The sequence below is a fragment of the Lissotriton vulgaris genome, chromosome 8, assembly GCF_964263255.1.
Source record: "Lissotriton vulgaris chromosome 8, aLisVul1.2, whole genome shotgun sequence".
NCBI classification, from domain to species: Eukaryota; Metazoa; Chordata; class Amphibia; order Caudata; family Salamandridae; genus Lissotriton; species Lissotriton vulgaris.
This window is the reverse complement of record NC_141696.1, coordinates 161,805,085-161,822,294: the sequence shown is the minus strand read 5'-3', so window position 1 is coordinate 161,822,294 and position 17,210 is coordinate 161,805,085.

Sequence of the window (17,210 nt, the reverse complement as noted above, 5' to 3'; positions counted from 1 at the left end):
TTTGTTTTGCACACCTGCTACAATTGTGTACAGATGACACCCCACCACATTCATAGATCAGTAACATCAGTAACTGCCGCCTCCTAAACTGACATCCTCTTTCTTGCATGCTAGTGCTTAAAGTAAAACTAGGTTAAAATATCTATAAATATAATGGTTATGCAAAATTGAGGAAATTTCTTTGCCTGTGCGCCTGCAACTCATTAGGGATGTGGGCACAGAGGCAAATATGCCCTGAGAAGGTGCACTGTACCACTAAAAGGTGGTGCACTTTCAGTGTGATTCCTAATGGCAGCCTTCTGGAGGGGAAAATTGGAGTCCCATGAACCCCCAGACATCCCCCTTGCTGCCTGCATTCTGAAACACGGAGCAGCTTTGAACCAGCCCCTCCATATTTCACTCTTAGTCCTCTGCCCTGGGGCAGTACATTTTTTGTCATCCATGCACAATATCCCTGTTTGCGCCTGGCACTCCTTTTGAAAGGTACGCCGTTGCGTAACAGGTTGGGTGCACGGTATGCATAATATGTCTTCTGGAATTTACTGTATTGGAGATCACACTGTGTTGCTATTAGGTTACATAGTGAATACATGCTATGCATAGCTGCCAAGGTTTCAGATTGCTGTGAGTGACATTTTCATAATCTCAGTGTAATTATGAGTGACATTTCAACGACTATGAGTGACACTTTCTTGCAAGCAAAATCAAGCAATGAAGACGAGGGAAGCACATGAATATCAGAAATTGCATCCATTTGAGCAACAAGAATCTCAAAGAAGAACTTAAAACCGCTGAAAAGCACCAGAAATGGAAGAGCACTGCCTGGAGACAGCCTGCTGTTATAAGTTATAGAGGGCAGGCTGGCACTGCAACTGTTCTGAATATGATCTAATTCATCTGATCATTCATGACGGTGCATCAGACCATCCTACCTTTAAGCCAGACTGGGCCCCCAGACTCCTACTCTGCCATTGGCAGTCAATATTAATGGCATGAAAATACATTACAGCACTTTGAACTCCAGGCCGCTCTCTGACAATCGAGTCACCACTCCAAGATGATGTTAAGGGCCCCAACTACACTGAAATTATTAGAATGTCACACAGCAATCTGAGACCTTGGCAACTATCAACACGGTCTGATCTCACCATCAACTGCTGTCTAATTAGAGTCAGACTAGGTCAGCAGACTTACTCGAGCCCCCCAGCGCTGCATAAGGCACCGGGCATTAAGCATCAGAGCGTCAGTGTCGACGATGTTAAGACACACTGATCCACACCTTCAGTAAGTTACATTATAGGTCACAGCCAGGCAACCTCAGGCTGGCTGTTTTCAAAAACTGCAAAGTTGTTTCCTGTTTTATAGCTCATGGCTCAGGCAGTCGGTCATACATCAGAGGACCGGCGTAACTGCACCAGATCACACAAGCTGCAGGCACTGTGCCGCCAGCAGTAACTTGCTCGCCTCTGCTAAACTTTAGTGACGGCGCAAATGCATTCATTAACAAGCAGCAACTGATACTAAAGCGAATTTACTCAACCTTACAATAAAATCTATAAAGAAGTTAACTTGAAATGTGACTTTAAATGGGGAAATCACATTTAAACTAATTTTAGTAGCACGCCTTCTTACTACGAATTGGGCACATAACCATAATTTTAAAAAGAACTATTCGTTGTGCTTTGTTTATTTTATGTACATATCGTTATCGGCAGTGAAATAACCCAAAACTTTGTAAAGAGAATAGTAAATCTCATGGCAGTCAGATTTCTGGCTTACCTGACTGGAAAGTGGCGTTCAAGCGGCTAATGACACTGTCTGTGCGTCCTCCTAGGCACATGGTTTAGGCCAGTGTAGTGTACCTGGCAGGCCGTGTGCTCTCTAGACTTCTCCCCAGGGTCCGACTCTGTCCATGCGGGCCCGGCAGGTGCAACGTTTCATTGCCTCCCGCACCCTCCAGGGCCTTCCAGAACTGACTGGGTCTCTGCCGCCTCGGGGTTTCTTGAGTCTGGCTGCTGACCACAGCTAAGTTACAAGGCTCTGGTTTCCTTCAAATGAGCGAAGAGGCTGAGGGCGATGACTAGCACGATCCAAAGCCCCCTGCGACCGGGATGCATATCGAGGATGGAAATTTAATTTCACTCTGGGTTTCGTCCTCCCGATCTTGTATTTAGCCGAAGGCCTTTCTCTTTTTGCCACGCTTGGTTTCTCTCGTCCACATGCATGCAGAGCGCGGGGCCTGTGAGATCAATCAATCAGCCAGCTCGGCCCGGCCCCTGCTGAGAACACACTAGAGTTCTTACAAATACTCTCCTCTGAGGCCTGCCGCAGCACACTCCTTAGGACAAGATTAGATGCCTGAACACATTACACATCCACCCGAAATGATGTTTACTCAAATACTCACTCACGGTCGGGCCGTCACTCTGACCACGGCAGGGTCGGGGGCCGCGCTGTGTTGGTGGCAGAAAGACACAGAACAGGAGGAGAGCTGCCTACTTCCAGGGGCGCGGGCAGCGTGCCAGCGGCCCCGGGCCTAGCCCCCACAGTACAATAAATTAAATGATGGGGGACTGGCCGCTCCGGTCCTCGTCTCCTGGCTGGCTCTCGTGATCAGGGCCTGCAACCTGACCAGTTTTAATTGCCCCTATTCAATGCACATGAGTTAAAGACAGCACCCTAGGCGGTGCGCAGACACGCCGGAGGAGGAGGCAGGGCATAACTGCGCGCTGCGCATAGTCAAGCACCTCCCTCTCCTCCAACGTTACGCTTCCGCTTTTTTTGTAGGTTTTTTTTTTAGGTTGCACCGCACGTCAGTGGAGTGCAAAGGTCTACAATCAAGCTTGTGTTGCTGTCTGCTGCTGCAGTGTATGGGCGGCGCGGTGACTGAGTGAGTACAGTACAGTACTCTGTCTGGGTGGGGGGCCGGTTTTGGATCAGGGTCAGGGGGCTGGTTTTGTGAGTGGGGGCCGATTTTCGGTCCGACCCGACTGGTACAGCTTGTCAGTGTCAGACTGTTTGACTGACACGCTGTACCGGTCGGGTCGGACCGAAAATCGCCCCCCACTCACAAAACAGGCCCCCTGATCCAAAACCGGCCCCCCACCCCCTCCAGCCTACCGGGGGATTGCCCGGTGCCCAAAAGCACCAGTCCGGGCCTAAACGCTTCCCTCCTGATCCGTGCATTTACCATACAAATTTTTACCAGCAATAGCATTATGAAGCGGGCTGCAGAAAATATTTTGTTCTGGCTTGTGGATACAATTCCCCATAACATTAACTAAAGTAATTAATGCACTGTTGCATGATTTATTTTATTAATCCAACCTAGATTAAGTTTGCACCACACATGAACACGCGGGAAACTAATTACATGTGCTCTTGTTGCATTTGCAAGTCTGTTTTGGTAACACATTATTAATATTGTCCTGTTTGTTGTGTCTGTCCTATTGTCTTTGTCACCATTAATATGCAGCTGATCATTCATGGCATGTGCTATTATATGTGCTTACATGTAAGTCTTATGTTGTGTATTGTCTGTGTCTGTCTGTGTATCATTTAATTATCTTTTTATTCTTTCAGAAACATTAAGCTGGACTACATGAAGAATGGTGGTTATTTTATGTGCTGCTTTAAATGTTTGCTTTTGCTAAATGTTTTTATTAGTGGGTTAATTAATAATTAATAAGGGACTGGGTGGTACAGAAGGGTTTGTTTTACTTGAATTAATCACTCTTTTTGTGTTTGTTTAAATAATAGCTCAAGAGTGAGCTGAGGCCTAGTCTTTGCTTTGGAGAAAAGTTGGTCGGCCTGAACTGAGCAGAAGGAGCCAAGCTGCACGTTGAAAGAAAAAAACTTTCCATGCAAGAGGTTATTGAACTTACTTCTCTGGCTCTGACTTTTTATAAAAAAGAGACTTTTACAATGGAGAATATTTTCATAGACTGCTCTGAATGTTCTTATTCAAGGCCGAGGAAGTGACAAGCGTGAATCTGCCGAGCTTAGGTGGAAGTAGATTGGCAACTTTTTGTTGCAATGCCTCGGAAGTTGTTGTCACTCTAATGAGCAATGGCACGGTGACGCACATATTCTCTGGACTGGTAGCTGAGGTGGCCTGACGGCCATAAACCAATCACAGTGCTGAACTTTCTAAAATAATAACATTTAGTTAGTTTTGAGAGCGAAAAATGATATAAAATTGGCTCTCTTGAGGGGTTTGGGACTGTCTTTTCCAGAGGGGCGAAGCGCTGTCGGATTGCCTTGGGATTGTAAGCATTCAACTGTTTATTATTTGTTTCTCTTTCAGGTTAGAAAATTAACTTAGAGAAAAAGTTATGATTTCTTAAATTCATCATTTTGATCAAGTCTATCTTGACAGCTTACATTGTGCCAATGATTATGTGATTTGAATTAATAAAACTAAATGCTTGATTTTAATAAAGAGAGTTATTAAAGATTTTTTAATTATGAATTTTAAAAAATAAACTTTTCAAAATGACAAGCTGGTCTTGTTTATTGTAGATAGTTTATTGCTAAAAGTTATACAACATATAGTATCCATTCACCTCACTCACTATGTTTATGGGCCTGGTATTGATTGGTAAGTGTGATAGTGGATTGAGTCATCATTTATAAAGAATTTTAGTTTCTGGGCTCTATCAATTTGGTAGCAGAGGATGGTTTATATGTTGTTTTTGACATACATGTTACATATATGTTGGTATAGACATAGGATTGATGTTTAACATATGTTAAGTTTTTGGTTATGTCAGAGTGTTATATGTAGTCTTAAGGAATTTTTCCAGTAGTGTGAAAGATTCCTGGTTAATTGCCGGCAAGGTAGTGTGACTAGAAGAGTTACACAGTGCATTTGTCTGTTTCAAAATTGTGGTATAGAATATATCACGTGTTGTGGGCGTACAACACAAGTTTAGGGACCTTAGATTGTATGGTTAAATGTTTAGTGAGGATTGCCTATGAAATTGTAGCATTAAGCAGAGGGACCTGGTGAGCCTGTTTTAAAGCTTTCTGTGAAAAGAGTAGTAGGATTTATTCAAACTTGAGTGAAGGGTGAGATAGCGTCGTCTATTCTTATCAACGCCTGACGTTTTCTGTGGTTGGTTCAAGTCCTGCCAAGAATTTGTGTGTGTATGAGCAGGGTTTTCCTTGTTTGAAAGTGTGTGAATGGTTTGTAAAACTGAAGGGTAGGGTAAGAATTACTCTATTAGTAATTGAAACTATTCTGTGAGAATAGCGTCGTCTATTCCACACTAAGGATACTATCTCTTTGTTAGAGAAGCAGACAAATGGTTGTTTTCAATGTTGTTATTAATTGCGTTTTTATAAAATGATTGGAAACGTTTTTTTTTTAGCCTTAGAGTAAAGAAAACGCTGTTTTAGGGTATTATAAAGTGTTTTTCACCATTTAAATATATTTAGAAACATTGTGAGCTGTTTAAATCCATTTAAAAGTGCCCCGATCGAAAATCCTGAAGGGAGGGGCTGTTTTTAGGAGTAAAAGCGTGTGGGGAGAGAGCCTGCAGCTGCAGCCTGCTGCATACGTCAGAGCCTGCCGCGCTCTGATTGGTTTAATGTCTCTGGACTGACAGAGCAAGCGCTCTCATTGGTTGAAGCGCGATCTAATGTTTGAAATGGTATTTGTATTGTAAATATCTTATTAAATTAATTGCGCTATTTTTAGGGTGGGTTTGACCCCATCCTTGTGAGCCTTTTGCTATTTGCATTTGCGCTCCTTTCTTTAGCAACCCGCCTAACTACAAGCGCTTTTCTTGAGCCTAACTTATATATTGCTCGCTTGTGTGAAATTAGCCGGTAGATTGCGCATTGTGAAGGAGGAGGGGGCTGCTAGGAGCGAGTGGGAAGGAGAGGAGAGCTGTCAGCTGCAGCGGCTGTTTACGTCAGCCGCCGCGCTGCCATTGGATAAAGGGCCGACGCGTCATACACGGAGCCGCGCTCTGATTGGGCGAAGCTCCGTGTTGTGCGAGGTCTGAAGCTCTGTGCCAGTCAAGAGAGAAGAGCCGCGCTCTCATTAGGCGAGGCTCTGATAAACTTTAGTTTAAATAGTTATACTTTTTTGCTCTTGTGAAAAGCGTCAGCTGTTGTGCTGGCATCGATTAAAGGTTCCGTCGTGTCATAGCGACGTCGCGCTCCCATTGGATGCTAGAGCGTCGCGTCATCAAGGAGCCACGCTCCTATTGGGTGAGGCTTCGTGAGCCGCGCTCCTATTGGGCGAAGGTCCGTGGAGACTGAAGCTCTATTGGGCGAGGCTCCGGGGAGGTCTGTGATCGCGCTGTGTAGATGGTCTTGAAGAAGCAAGCGCGTGTGATAGAAAAGTGACACGCTCTCGTTAGAGGAGCGAGCGTGTATGATAAAAGAGTGATGTGGTCTTGTTTATGGTCGCGCAGTGAGCGCGTGTGGTGACACGCTCTTGTTTATAATAGGGACGAGCATTTATTTCTGTTGAGGAGTAGAACAGCTGAGAGGAGGCTTTGTGAAGCTCCGTGAGACGAGGTGCATCACGAGGGTCAGGAAGGAGTTGGCTGTGACGTGTGTAGTCACATGTTGCGTCCTGATTGGAGGCTGAAAGTTAGCTCTGTCCTGATTGGTTGATGACACTACAGTGTCATAGAGAGGCCGCGACCGGATTGGTCGAGAGACAGTAGGCATTCTCATTGGCTGAGTGCTGTGTAGCCACACGGTGATTGGTTAAAATACACAAACACATTGTTTACATTTGCCAGAATTGATTTTCCCACGCTATTAATGCTCAAAGCATTATTTCTTTTAAATTTAAAAATTATTTTGATATTTATCACTGTTAATTAGTAAATAATACAGTAATAGATACCCTGATTAGGATAATAGTAGCAAAGGTGATTAAAATAAGGATATTAATTATTTAATTAATACAAATTAGATAAAAACAGTTGTTTAAAATTACAAATAAAATTATACTATTTATAGCTTTTGATAAAACAGCATTAAAAATAAAAACATGAGTTATTGGGATGATCATAAAAAAAAGCCTACATGGTTTCAAAGGGTGAAAAATTATTTTAAACCTGACAAGAAAATTGAGACACGTGGTGGTAAATTACTTCATAAGTACAAAACACCTGCAGCCTATATGGAAGGTGAATATGGTTATCATACTGTAATTTGGTTTGATAACTGGATGCAGTATACCAAAAAGGATGGTGTATTAGCCTGGCCAGAAGATGGGTCATTTAATATGAACATTTTACAAAATTTGAGAGGAAAGATGATGGATCTTGTACCAAAGCCAAGACCTACACAATTTGAAGCCCTAGTTGAGTGGGAGGTTGAGATGATGGAACTTGAACGTGAAAGCAAGTGTACAGCACCTAAATATTCAAACTATGTTGTAAATAAAGAAACACATGAAGATAAAGTGAGACGCTGGAGAAAAGCAGACATGTATGATGGTCTGTATCCCATAAGAATAATGATTAATGAAGATTTAGAACAAAAGACAGCTGGAAGAGGAATTGATGAAGAATTAGATGATGCTGTTTTAGAAGATATTTATGCCACTAAACCCAAACCGCCACCTTATCAAGCAGGTTCTCAATCTACCCCGAGAGTTTCTACAGAAGCTTCTCCAAGTGCACCACCTAGAGAAGTTGAGGAAGGTTCTCCCAGATTTTTAAAATTACCTGGAAGGGTAGGCTCAGTAAATAATTGTAGTACACCTAACAGAAGCAGAGTAGCTTATCAAGGAAATAATTCTGTAAGGAATCAGGAAAGATTACCAGCTGAGCAAGACATTTCTAGTTATAATAAAGCAAAGCATGATTTAATTGAACAGCTGACAAAAGGTATGGAAGCAGTTACAGTACCAGTAACTATTGGTCCTGTGGTACCAGTTTTTGATCAAGGAGAAAATAGGCAAACAGCTTTAACAGTTCCATCAAATGCTGAAATTCAAAAGGTTGCTGAAAAATTTTATTCAGAACTTTCAGAGATTCATAGAGAAAAATCTATGATGCCAAATTTAACACTACATGGAAGTTTATCAAGCTCGCAAACACCAACTGTGGCAGGTTCAGACTCAGGTTTGTCAGAAAAAAGTTTAAACAGAACAGAATTATCTCAAAATGGAATGTCCCCTGAAGCCCCTGATTATAAAAAGCTTGATGTAGCTAAATTAAAAGCTGATCTGGAGGAATTGATCATTGGCACAATTGGTACTGATAATTTGAAGTTGTATCAGGATGATGAATTGTTATTCATTTGCAAGAGTATTCAGTGGAAAACTAAAAACAGGTATGAACAACTGGAAGAAATGTCTGCTGAGTTAGAAATTGATTTGAGCAAACAAAAACATTTACAGAAACATTACAGGGCGGATTTCTCTGAGAGGGACATTGATAATTTAGTGCTGCTGGAAGAATAGCTCACAAAAGAGAATTAATAAGCTTTCTTAGAAAATTAGGCGAGTTAGGTAAATGGAGAATAAAATGGTCAAAGAAAGAACAAGATAAAAGACTAAGAAATTATGAAATTTCTGAATTTCCAATGAGAGAAATAGCTGGAGGTGGGTATGTGCATGTTCCTTGGTCTAGACAGGATATTCTTCTATTTACCAATGATTTTCCACGTTTGAGGGAAAAACCAGTGGAGTGGTACCGTCAGGTAGACAGATTCATAAGGGTGTCAAAGGTTCTGTGGATTGATCTGGATGGATTCTTTGACATTGTTGTTCCATCAGATCTTGGGACAGAATGCAAGATCTCTATAGATTGGCCAAAAGAAGAACCTGCCCGAGATAAAATTACAGGTGCCCCATCAAAAGATGTCATGGACCTTTATAAGAAAGTAATTTATTGGCTGAAAGAGAGAATTCCTTCAAAAGAAGTGGACTGGGTTAAAATAGACAGAACAAATCAGGAACCAAAAGAATCAGTTCATTCATTTTATGAAAGGGTACTGTTAGTCTTTAAACAGTACAGTGGCTATGAAAAATTAAGTGAACAAGACATGAGCCACTTTATATACAGATTTGTATATGGCCTGAGACCTGAAATTGGTGACATGATTAGAAATGGAATTGTTTGTTGGCAATCATTATCAGTTGATGACATCCTGAGAAAAGCAAAATATTGCAGTGATGAGTTAGATGCAAGGCAGAAGAGTCTCAAGGAGAAAGCAATGTGGGCACAGGTGAAGGTAGCTGAGCAGCAACAACAACAACAGTTAGTTCTATGCAACAGGGAAAGTTTAGGGGTAATTTTAATAATTCTAAGCCAAAATTTAATGTAAATATTGATGAGTTAAAACAAAAGCTCCCATGTTTTAATTGCGGCGAAATTGGACACTGGAAGCGAGAGTGTAAAAACCCGTCCAGAAATTTTAAAAATAATTCATTGAATCCACAGGTGCAGTGTGAATTAAGTCCGCAGCAACAGCAACAGCTACAGCGGCAACTGCATGAGTTAAATCAGCAGCGACAGCTACAGCGACAGATAGTGAACCAGACACAGCAAAGCCAGTTTCAACAACAAACTCAGGTACAGCAGAATCAAATTCAACAGAGTCAGTTACCTCAAGCACCATTTCCTGGTAGTGCTAACACACAGAGATTTTCTCCTGAAACAGGTTTCTGTGGAAATAATTCGGTTAAAAATGTGTCAAAAGTCAACATGACAAATGCTTCTCAATTTTGGTTAAGTGACAAAGAGGTGAGTGATTCATCAGAGGATTACTCATGACGGTGCCTGAGAGAGGAGGAAGAGTGTGTGCTTGGACCCACTCTTGAGGTAGATCAGTCTGGTCCATTTGTTAATGGTAAAGTAAATGATAAAGATATCACTTTCCTTGTGGACACAGGTGCTACCCGTTCTACTGTTAGATCAGCAGAAATAGAAAACCTTCCTCTCTCGGGTGAAACAATTCAAGTTGTAGGTGTAGCTAATCAGCAAATTAGAACCAGTTTGACAGATCCAGTAAAAGTGGAAATAGGCAACTACAAAGATAAACACAGATTTTTAGTTTGTGACAGTAGTCCTGTGAATCTGTTAGGTCGTGATATATTATGCAAAATGAATTGCAGAATATATTGCTCACCAGAAGGCATTGAAATGCAAACAGCAGAAGAAGATGGTCTTTATAAATGGACTATGATGATGGTGGAAGAAGAAAAAACACCACCAATATTTCCTGTATTTGATAAAAATGATTTGCCAGAAGAGCTCAAAGAGCCAGTTAATCCAGCAATTTGGGACCTAACAGGTAATGATATGGGTCTTATGAAAAATATTGATCCAGTAAAAATCACTGTTAAACAGGGAGTTGATTTTCCAAATGTTCCACAATATAAAATGAAGGCAGAGACAATTGAAGGTGTCATTCCTGTGATTGAAAAATTCATAAGTCAAGGAGTATTACAAGAAATTGAAAGCAGTCCATGCAATTCACCAATTATGGGTATTAAAAAGCCGAATGGAACATACAGAATTGTTCAAGATTTAAGAAAAATTAATCAGATAGTTGTTCCCTGCTGTCCCATTGTTCCAAAACCTGCAGTAATTCTTTACCAGATTCCACATGATGCAGAATGGTACACGGTCATTGACCTGTGCAATGCATTCTTTACAGTTCCATTACATCCAGATAGCCAGAAAATTTTTGCTTTCAGATTCCAAAATAGGATCCTAGCATGGTGTCGTATCCCTCAAGGGTATACTGAGAGTCCATCTATCTTTAATCAATTATTAAAGAAATCCCTGGAAGATCTAGTGTTGCCTGGTAATTCCACATTGGTACAGTACATTGACGATTTGCTTGTGGCAGCCAAAACCCGAGAAAATTGTGTTACTGATACCATTACCCTGTTAAATCGTTTGGCAGATGAAGGACATAAAGTCTCACCAGCAAAATTGCAGTTTTGTAAACAAGAAGTGAAATATCTTGGTCACAGAATTGCAAAAGGAACCAGAAAAGTGACAGTTGAAAGAATTAAAATGATTCAAGCAATACAACCACCGACAACACAGAGACAGGTGAGAATGTTTCTAGGAATGGTTGGTTACTGTCGACAATGGATTAGTGGGTTTTCAGTCATTGCAAAACCACTTCAGAGATTAACAAAGGCAGATGTAAAAGATCCAATTAAATTGTCAGATATTGAGCTGGAAGCTTTTGAGCAGTTTAAAAAGAGCTTATGTGAAGCTCCTGCTCTGGGTATGTCAGATTATGAAAAAGAATTTGAACTCTACTGCAGTGAAAGAGAAGGTTGTGCATTGTCAGTCCTTATTCAAAGGCACGGAAACTTGAGAAAACCAATTGCATACTTTTCAGCTGGATCCTGTTGCAAAAGCTTTGCCAGGTTGCTTAAAAGCAGTGGCAGCAACAAGTGTAAGTCTTGAGCAAAGTGAGGGTATCATTATGGGTTTTCCTGTAAAGGAATATGTACCTCATTCAGTTGAAATTCTCCTTACAAGAAGTAGAACTCAACATTTAACAAGCAGCAGACTGACAAAATATGAGAAAACAATTTTGGGTTCAGACAACGTATCAGTTGTTAGATGTGTGAACTTGAACCCTTCCACATTATTACCTGATGGAGCTATTACTGAGGTAAGTAATGAGGATGACAAAGATCATGAATGCCTGGATGTTGTAGATTACTGCACAAAACCAAGACAGGACATAAAAGATGTCCCATTACCTGAATCAGATATAATATACTTTGTGGACGGATCTTGTTTGAGAAATGATGAAGGGATTCTGAGAGCAGCATACTCAGTGTGTACAGTTTCAGATGTTATTGAAGGTTCACCTTTGGATGGAATTCGTTCCGCTCAAATTGCAGAATTAATTGGTTTAATTCGAGCCTGTGAAAGAGCAGTTGGCAAAAGAGTAACCATAGTGACTGATAGTCAGTATGGTTATGGTGTTGTTCATGATTATGGACAACTGTGGTCCAATAGAGGTTATTTAACTTCTGCAGGAACACCAATTAGAAATGCAAAATTGATTAAAAGATTAATTGATGGCATTCAGTTACCAGAACAAATAGCAGTAGTGAAGTGTTCAGCTCATAAAAAAGGTGATGATTACATTACCAAAGGAAATGCTTTTGCAGATGAGATGGCAAAATATTGTGCCAGAAACAATTACGCAATCAATCGGGAAAAAGACGAAAGTCACACAATGAATTCTCTCATGCTAATTTCTGTAGTTGAGACATGGCTGGAAGTAAAAGATTTACAGGAGGAGGCAAGTGAGGAAGAGAAAGACACATGGCTAAAAGGTGATTGCAGACCAAGAGAGGAAGACGGGATCTGGGTACACAAAGATGGAAGAGTTGTAATGCCAGACAGCATGATTGCTGATATGGCACGATTGTGCCATGGTCAAGGTCATATGGGTAAAGGGTCCATGGTTAGATTATTCAGACAAACATGGTACAATGTAAAATTTAGAACAATTGCGGAGTCACTTTGTCAAAGATGTTTGACCTGCCAACAGATGAATGTCCACAAAAAGGTTGTTGTAAGCATGGGAATCATAGGACGGGAGGGTGGTCCTTTTACCAGATTGCAGATGGATTTTGTTGAAATGCCAAGACATAATGGTCTACATTATATTTTGGTATTTGTTTGTTTGTTTCCAAGATGGGTGGAAGCTATCCCAACTCGTCATGCCAATGCTGTTACTGTAGCAAAGTTACTTCTAAGAGAAATCATACCTAGGTATGGATTTCCGGTTACCATTGAAAATGATCGTGGAAGGCATTTTGAGAACAGTTTGATGAAAAAGATCTGTAAAGCTTTAGACATAGAACAGAAGATGCATTGTGCTTACAGACCACAAGCATCAGGTGTCGTTGAACAAATAAATGGCACTATCAAAAATAGGATCGCAAAGATGTGTGATGCTACAGGAGTAAAGTGGACAGATGCACTTCCACTTGTTCTAATGTCAATGAGAAGCATTCCAGATAAAAAGACAGGTCTTAGTCCACATGATAATGTGATGGGCAGAGTGATGAGACAAGCATTTGTTCCAGTTGGCAAATTAATGAGTATTAATGATAGTGCAATCTTTGAGTACTGCCGAAATCTATCTGATGTAATGCATTCTGTATTTCATCAGGTGGGAACTGACATTATTTCAAAAGAAAAAGTACAAGCTCATGATTTGCAACCCGGTGATTGGGTCAGAACGAAGGTTCACCGAAGAAGGAACTGTTTATCACCGAGGTGGCAGAAGCCACGTCAAGTTATCCTAATAACAACAAATGCAATTAAATGCAGAGGACTAAAAAGGTGGATTCATCCAAGCCATACAATTCGTGTGTCACCTTCTGAAAATGATGAAGAAGGTGATATAACAGCTGATTCAGATTCAGAAAGAGACCCAGAAGATCCTGATTCTGATGATTCTGATGATCAACAAGAAAATCAACATCAAGAGAATCTAGTTGGAAATCAGAACTTGAATAAAGAAGATCTGGAAACTGGAAATCGAGATGTTGAAGATGATGATTTGCTTGAAGAAGAGTCTCTGAGAGAAAAGAGAGATTCAGAAGAAGCAGAAATTTCTGAGCGAGACGAAAATCGAGCGATATCCTTGAAAGGCAAGGAAGAAGTAGCTCTGTGAACAAAAAACTTGAAACTGGGAAGCTGAAGGTGATTCCTGAAGAAGAAGAATTACCAAGTACCAGTAAAGGTATTGTTTCAAACGGAGTGAAGTTGCCGAGTAAAGAAGTTCCTAGGAACAGATTTGATGTCTCTGATACAGACACTGAAAGTGATGAAGATTCTGAAATAAGAAAACACAGAAAAAGAGCTTGGAAAACTGAATGTAACGAAAGTGTGCCAAAGAAAAAAGTCTTGAGAAAAGGAGACATTTGGCCTGAAAATAATTTCAAATTCAAACTGGTGAAGAAATCAAAGGATCAGGTCAATGAAGTTTCTAGTCAAGGAAGTGAACTTGAAAAAAGTAACGAAGGTGAAAACAAGAAAATAGAGGTTATTACTCGCAAGACAAAAAGAGTAATTAGGCCAAACCAAAAATATAGATCTCCAGAATGGACATATATAATCATCCCACCTATTGTTGAAGTGGAAAGCAGTGGTCAGGAATTCTTAGAAAGTGACAGAGATTAAAATTGTTAGAAATCAGTTGAGGATCTATTTCCTGGCACAAGGCTGAAGAAAATATGTGTTAGGTAACTTTTTGTTTCCTGGCATAAGGCTGAAGAAAATTTGTTAGGTGACGTTAGGTCGAAGAAATTCTGTTTAGCTAAAAGAAGACATATTTTGTGACACTAGGTCGAAGAAAAACTGTTTAGGGTTAAAATCTTTTAAAAAAAAAAACATTTTAAAAGGGGGGATATAATTTTGATTTTGTTAGTTATATACTGTTAGTTATACTTACATTCCTATTTAAAATTTTTGTTTTTAGAAATGCCTAGATCAGATACTTCTAGGTGTTCAATTTTTAAAAGGTGTTGTAAGATGACCTCAATTTGTGTGATATTATTAATTTTACTTTGGCTAATTTTAGCTGTGGTCTATCCTTTTGATGTTAATAAGCAAAAATCTAAGGCTAATATAACTAGTAAAGTAGAGTCTAATCATGAGAAGCATGCTGGCAAGTCCAGTAGAGTTATTAATCATGATCCACTGTCTCATCAAGATAGATCAATTGGTGATTTTTCAACCAATTCGTTTTCAAGGCTTTTATCTGAATATGTCAAAGTAATGAATGTCAAAGATTGCTACGTGTGCGTAAAATTACCCGCTTCTGTTTCTGAGGGAGTGACATATAATATGTTACCTCTCACTTATGGCATTACCTGTAGTGTGATTGCTAGCCTGTTCTATCAAACTGGTCGTCTGGAGAATTATTACTCAGACTTTGATGAGGTTTTTGCGAATCTCAAAATTGTAAATAGCTTAAACAAAGTAAGGTCTGCAAAGCAGATGAGGGAATTCTTTTTAGTTACTAATGAACTAAACTATGAATACGCGTATAGAAATAATTTAACATGCAAAATGAGAGCTGAAGAAAAGACTTTCCTTAACATGGTTGAGGAGAGAAGGGCTGTTTACAAAAGAATTGAAAAACTAAAACATGCTAAATCCAAATACTGGCAGTTAGAAGATGCTAAATTAAATGGTGTTAATACTAATGCAGCAATACACATAGATGAACCAGTTAGTGGTAAATTTTGCATTAGAAGAGATAATACTTTATATGATAACCTTTTTGTAGGTGCTAGTCAATGTGAAGATACTTATCGTATTGAAGGGGGATGGGGATTCAAAGGTGGAAAGGATCCAATTTTCCCTGGAATTTATTTTATTTGTGGTAATAAGGCTTATTTTAGCCTCCCAGACCACTGGTATGGGACATGTTATCTTGGCCTGGTCTTTCCAAAAATATTTCATGTTGACAGAAATGAAAAAGGTACTTTTGAATTTGGCGAACACTTGAATCAAAATAGACACAAAAGAGAAAGTTTCTCTGAAATCCTGGGAGACATTTTTGGTGCTGTTATTCCTATGGTGGGGATTACAATGAATTCTATCAAAATTAGAAAAGTGTCTACAATTGTAGATAGGTTGTCAACTGATACTGCAAGTGGTTTCCAATTGGTTAGCACAGAACTTGTTGCAACTAGAAGTATGGTTATGCAGAATCGTCTTGCATTAGACATTCTGCTTGCAAAAGAGGGTGGAGTCTGTGGGGTCTTGCATGTCCAACATTGCTGTACTTATATACCTGACAAAAGTCGGGATATAGAGTTACTTGTTAAAAATATCACGCACTTCCATGAGGAAATTGAACCCATGGAGGAGGAAACCTTTACTGAGAAAATTGGGAAAAGAATGGAGGCTATCAAAGGTTGGTTTTCAGAACTTGGCAGTTCCATCATTGGCAAAGTGCTCTATCCAGTAATTGTCATTATTATAATGATAATGCTGCTAAAAATTAGTTGTTTGATTCACAAGAGGAGGAAGCGTCAGAATGAAAAGAAAAGAATTTATAAACTCAGAAAGGAACAAGAAAAGGAATATGAATTAGAAGAAATGCTAAGAGTTCAGTTTGATAGAGATAATCAGACAGCTGAAACAGGAGTTTATGGAAACTAATATCGAGAGAATTCAGTGTGTGTTGTCTCTAAAATGGGTAAAAAAAAATTCTAAAAATTTTTGGTGTGTTGTTTGGTGATTTTTAAATCACCAGATGAGGGAGTTGATGAAGCGGGCTGCAGAAAATATTTTGTTCTGGCTTGTGGATACAATTCCCCATAACATTAACTAAAGTAATTAATGCACTGTTGCATGATTTATTTTATTAATCCAACCTAGATTAAGTTTGCACCACACATGAACACGCGGGAAACTAATTACATGTGCTCTTGTTGCATTTGCAAGTCTGTTTTGGTAACACATTATTAATATTGTCCTGTTTGTTGTGTCTGTCCTATTGTCTTTGTCACCATTAATATGCAGCTGATCATTCATGGCATGTGCTATTATATGTGCTTACATGTAAGTCTTATGTTGTGTATTGTCTGTGTCTGTCTGTGTATCATTTAATTATCTTTTTATTCTTTCAGAAACATTAAGCTGGACTACATGAAGAATGGTGGTTATTTTATGTGCTGCTTTAAATGTTTGCTTTTGCTAAATGTTTTTATTAGTGGGTTAATTAATAATTAATAAGGGACTGGGTGGTACAGAAGGGTTTGTTTTACTTGAATTAATCACTCTTTTTGTGTTTGTTTAAATAATAGCTCAAGAGTGAGCTGAGGCCTAGTCTTTGCTTTGGAGAAAAGTTGGTCGGCCTGAACTGAGCAGAAGGAGCCAAGCTGCACGTTGAAAGAAAAAAACTTTCCATGCAAGAGGTTATTGAACTTACTTCTCTGGCTCTGACTTTTTATAAAAAAGAGACTTTTACAATGGAGAATATTTTCATAGACTGCTCTGAATGTTCTTATTCAAGGCCGAGGAAGTGACAAGCGTGAATCTGCCGAGCTTAGGTGGAAGTAGATTGGCAACTTTTTGTTGCAATGCCTCGGAAGTTGTTGTCACTCTAATGAGCAATGGCACGGTGACGCACATATTCTCTGGACTGGTAGCTGAGGTGGCCTGACGGCCATAAACCAATCACAGTGCTGAACTTTCTAAAATAATAACATTTAGTTAGTT